This window comes from Lactuca saligna, chromosome 5 (genome assembly GCF_052625555.1).
Source record: "Lactuca saligna cultivar CGN05327 chromosome 5, ASM5262555v1, whole genome shotgun sequence".
Taxonomy (NCBI): Eukaryota; Viridiplantae; Streptophyta; class Magnoliopsida; order Asterales; family Asteraceae; genus Lactuca; species Lactuca saligna.
In genome coordinates this window covers 182,558,845-182,564,844 of record NC_136421.1, presented here as the reverse complement: position 1 = coordinate 182,564,844, position 6,000 = coordinate 182,558,845, and positions in this window count along the sequence as shown.

Below are 6,000 nucleotides of genomic sequence, written 5' to 3'. Positions count from 1 at the left end.
CAATCCATAGATGGATTTCTCAAGCTTACACACTCTATTAGGGTATTCTGTACTGAAAAAACCTTCTGGCTGACACATGTATACATATTCAACCAAAGTTCCATTAAGGAAGGCGGTTTTGACATCCATTTGCCATATTTCATACTCATGACATGCAACAATGGCTAATAGGACCCTAATGGACTTAATTTTTGCTACTGGTGAAAAGGTCTCATCATAACCAACTCTTGGAGTTTGAGAGTAACCGTTTGCAACCAATCACGCCTTATATGTGTGTACATTACCATCCATATCCGTCTTCTTCTTGAAGATCCATTTGCACCCAACTATCTTACGACCTGGTACATTGTCAACCAAGTTCCAAACTTGATTGTCATACATGGACTGTATCTCGCTGTCCATTGCCTTTTTCCATTTAGCAGACTCGGTGCCTTCCATGGCTTCCACATAGCTGTTAGGTTCATCCAGACTTACTAGTGTCTCACCTTCCATAGTAATATGGAAACCATAGTAATGTTCAGGTGCATTCTAACTCTCGTGGAATGCCTCAGAGGTACATACTCGTCAATTGGTTCAACAGGAGTTTTCTCCTCAGGTTGACTGCTAGGGTTTGAAGTTCCGTCACCACCTGACTCTCGAATTTCTTCGAGGTCAATTTTCTTCCCACTATTTCCTTGGCTTATGAACTCTCTCTCTCTCTCTCTGTGTGTGTGTGTGTGTGTGTGTCTCTCTCGAAAGACACCCCTCCTTGCTATAAAGACCACATTCTCACTGGTCTATAGAAGAGGTAACCAAAGGATTTCTGTGGGTAGCCGATGAAAATACACCTCTCAGTTTGAGGATCGAGATTATCATGAGTCTCATGCCTCACAAAAGCCTTGCAACCCCAAATCTTGATGTGGTCTAGATTAGGAACTTTTCTAGTCCACATCTGATGAGGAGTTTTGACAACTTTCTTTGTTGGGACTAGATTAAGGACATGGGCAACAGTCTCTAAGGCATACCCCCAGAATGAGATTGGTAGCGAAGCTCGACTCATCATGGATCAAACCATATCCAACAAGGTTCGATTATGCCTCTCTGCCAGACAATTCAATTGTGGTGTCATAGGACGTGTCAATTGTGAGACAATCCCACATTCCTTTAGATAGTTGTGGAACTCTGTACTAAGATACTCACCACCACATCGAAGCATCTTAATGTTCTTGCCCAATTGATTCTCGACTTCTTGTTTAAACTCTTTAAACCTTTCAAAAGTCTATGACTTATGCTTGATTAAGTTGACATATCCATATCTACTATAATCATATGTAAAAGTCACATAATAACGATTAGCATCCCTTGTGGTAGTTTTGAAGGGTCCACACACATATGTGCGCACTAGATCTAACAAACCTTCACCCCTTGCACAAGAACCAGTAAATGGTGACTTTGTTATTTTTCCAAGTAAGCATGATTCACAACTATAATCCGACTTTAGGTCAAATGACTCCAATACTCCATCCTTTTGGAGTTGGCCTATGTGTTTCTTGCTTACATGTCCAAGACGACAATGCCATAATGACGCTTTATCCAAGTTATTATTATTATTATTAGAAGAATCAATACACAACACATTATTCCCTAGGTTATCTACAATAGACACAACTTCATACACAACATCATAAGGTAATGCTTTATAATAAAGAGCATTATTAAAGAAAGCATTTATTCCACCAACTTCATTATTAAAAGAAAAGGTAAACCCTTTTTTGTACAAAGCATGAAAGGAAATAATATTTCTTGCCATTTCAGGCGAGTAACAACATTTATTCAAATCTAATGTAAACCCACTACTTAGAAACAAATAATAAATTCCAATCTTTGTGACACGTGAAGCTTTCCTATTCCCCATGATTAAGTTTATCTTTCCAGGCTCCACAATCTCACTTCTTCTTAGTCCCTGCATATAAGAACATATGTGAATTCAACATCCTGTATCAACGACCCAAGTGTTAGAATAGGGTGAGTTATTAGAAAATATTGTGTAAACACCTGCGTGGGTAGGTTTCACTTTCCCATCCTTAATATCTTGCTGGTACTTTGGGTAGTTCCGCTCTTAATGCGACTTTTCATGGCAATAGAAGCATTCAACCTATTTTGGGTCAGAAGAAGGAGTGAAGAAACCTTTCTTGGTTCCACTTGAAGAGGAGCCATCATGAGTCTTACCATTGGTACCCTTCGAAGGGTTATTCCTCTTTTTTCCTCAACCTTTCCCGATTGCCAGGACAGGAGCGGAGTTTGGAGTAGGATTAGGAGTGGTAACAACCGACTTACCTTTAAGACCTGTTTCATCGGTCTTTAGAAGTACTTGAAGCTTGATGAGGGTAAATTCCTCCTTGTTTATGTGGTATGTAATGCAGGATTGATCAAAACACGATGGTAAGAAGTGCAAAATGATATCAATTGCTAACTCCTCGGGGAATTTCACATTTAGCTTCAGAAAACGGTCCACATACCTTTGCATTTTCTGCATGTGGCCTGTGATGGGTTCACCATCCTTCATTAGGGTTGTTAGCAAACAGTCCACATACCTTTGCATTTTTTTCATGCATGCCACTTTGGTAGCATCTCTTTCATGTTCCTCATATTCAGTGACCTCCTCAGGAGAAGCAGATGGCTTGGGTACCTTAAGCTCCTTGTCGAGGACATATTCCTTGTCCTCATACCGAGCGACTATCCTGATGTTTCCGATCCAATCCATAAATTTGGATCCATCAAAGATGACTCTCCCACAAAGGTTCATGAGAGACAAGGAGCTGGTAGGGTTTGAGCCAGAAGCAGTGTTGTTGGTTGACATCTGAAAAAGAAGAGAACAAGTTTAGATTAGATATAATGATAGTCCTTAATAAAACACCCAAATGTAATATTAAGGCTAGAATCGAATCATAATATATTATAACTTAGAAGAGGAATGCCGTAATCTAAGCTATAACATATTTGAATTGTAGGTGAATGATGATTCACCAATTTCCACCATGAAAAAAGAAATATAAATTATTAAGTTTTGAATTGGTTTATTAGAAACTCCTAGATTCTTTTGAGATTCATTGAACTTTTCAACGACATGTTTCAATCTCGAGTATGCACTTCATGTTTTGTGACTAGGATACTGAGGATCACAAAACAAGGTGTGAAGTAACCATGTAAATTACTTGGTACCCTTAATGTTTTTCACTCAATCGATGTCCCGGTTAACCACATGCGTTCCACCGACCTATGAAAAACCTTAAGTCACCCTTTTCCTACCTTTTTAAGTCCAAGTTAGTGTGCCGGTTAACCATACTCGCTGCACTAACGACTTAATCAAGGTGTAAAGTGTAATTTCATGGGTTAGCACCATATTCACATATTCCTAAAGTAACTAGGATTGAAAATTTATAAAAACATTTAGTTACTTTATAATAATCATTATACTTTTAATGAGAATTTTAAGTCATTGTCCTACCCTTTCGGCTAATGACCCTCCACCGATCGAGGAAGTGGTGGGTGAGAGTGGATACCCATTAAGCTGCCATTTTATAGGTAGCAACCTTATACCCCCTTAATAGATCGGCTTCGTGAATGAGGTCTACTAACGGTAAAATGACTTGATCTTAAACATGTATATATATATATGTGTGTGTGTGTGTCTATATATATATATATATATATATATATATATATATATATATATATATATATGTACATATATATATATATTATTATTATTATTATTAACTTATAATATTATAAAGTATAAGGGTTGATTTTTAACTTTTAAAATTCTAGGGGTTGGAACTAAAGTTTACCAGATGACTTTACATGTTCCAAAACTTGAGGGCAAGTTTTTTAACTTTAGAAAACCTTTCAATTCATAACTTATGAGTTATTAAAATGAAGACTCTTCATTTTTGTAACTTGTGTGTTCTTTTAATGGATTTAATACAAAGTGACTTTTGGTTATCCATAACTTGAGGACAAGTTATGGACTCCATTAAAACACATAAAGATCATGAATTAAGCATTAAACAAGTAATTCCTATGATCTATCAAGAACTCATAAGAACATGAATATTCATATCAAAATTTCAAGAACATATGAACACATATAATCATGGAATTTTGATATTAGACATTGTAAATGGATGAGAACAACCATTACACCATCTAAAACAAGTTTTATAACACCAAAACAGTGTATGGTAATGTTTCTAGTCCATTTCCAGCAACAAAAATCAGAAATCTGCACTCTGCATGGCCAACTTGTCGAGTGCGAGAACTGACTCGCCGAGCTGGCTGAAGAATCACTTGGACTCATCGAGTCCCCCCTATGGACTCGACAAGTCCCCTGTTTAGACAACAATAAATTCAACTTTTTTCACTATTTTGCATAAAGTATCAAACAAACAAGCCTAGGCTCTGATACCACTGTAAGGTTTTGAGCATTCTAACACTCCTAAGGTGTACATGCAACCCTAGAAACCTTGGATATATGTTTGTCTAAAATACATGCAAAATTTGATTTCCAAGGTTCTTAATCCTAGCTAGTATACATGGGGAACTTTAATCATAAAAAATTGCTAGAAATACATACCTTGAAGTGATTTGGATTCCTTGAAACCTTGTGAGCATAGCACCCTAAGTGTGATACCTCAAATGTCTCACACAAACACCAAATGCACTTGGTATAAACTTGAGAGATATGTAGAACACTTAGAAATCGACTTGCCCTTACTAGTTCTCTTAGGTGCCGATTTTGGTGTGTAACATGAAGCTTATATAGTGTATTACAATTATGGTTACACCATGTAAACCCTTATTGTCATGACATTTCATTTCCATGATCCATGGGTTATATAACCACCATGGAGCATCCTATGGGTTTTAGCCCAACTTGATAATCCATGGAGCTTTAGCCTACTATACAAGTATGAGTGATTTACACAATCAACCTATATATTTAACTAGTCTTCTTTTGATCACTTAATTAATTCCAAATTACATCTTGATCAATACTAATTAAATAACACTATTAATATATTAGAACTTATAATATATTCATAAACCTTAAATGTTATTTCTCTCATTTTAGTCTATCCAAATGCATGATGCCATGCTACCCAAATGGACCATGCCAAACCATGTCAAGTACATACAAGAAATAGTTATGGACTTAGACACCTTATCCAACAGAACCTAACAACTACATGGAAGCCATGGCAGGACCTGAGTATGCTAAATGGAAAGAGACTATGGACAACGAGATATAGTCCATGTATGACAATCTAGTTTGGAACTTGGTTGATAGTGTACCAGGTCGTAAGACAGTCGGGTGCAAATAGATCTTCAAGAAGAAGACTGAAATGGATGGTAATGTACACACTTATAAGGCGCGACTGGTTGAAAGGGCTTTTCTCAAACTCTAGGAGTTGATTATGTTGAGACATTTTCACTAGTAGAAAAGATTATGTCTATTAGGGTTATGTTAGCCATTGTTGCATTTCATGATTATGAAATATGGAAAATGGATGTCAAAACCACTTTCCTTAATGGAAGATTGGCTGAGGATGTTTACATGTAACACTAGTAAAAATTAGGTCAAAAATAAATTATTCAGTAACCGTAATTGGGAAGTGCCAAGTGGTAGATATCGTAAAAAGGTTTTCAGAAATATAAAGAACACTAAAATCCGAGTTATAACGAAGACGTTATGACTCGCAGGATAGACAATTATTATGGTATTATGTTTCTGGGGGAAAAGTAATATTACAGTTATTTTTACGTGAAAATACAAACTTATTATAGTTTTGTTTACTAATAAAACTATATGTGACAACTGCCAATTCAGGTCATTCTTGGACTCATGCATCTTTATAATAACCATTCATGCACAACATGTCATGACCTAGTAGTATAAATTAGGTCAAAAATCTTGCATAAACTAGGATCCAACTAAGGTCTAGGACTAATATACTTGAT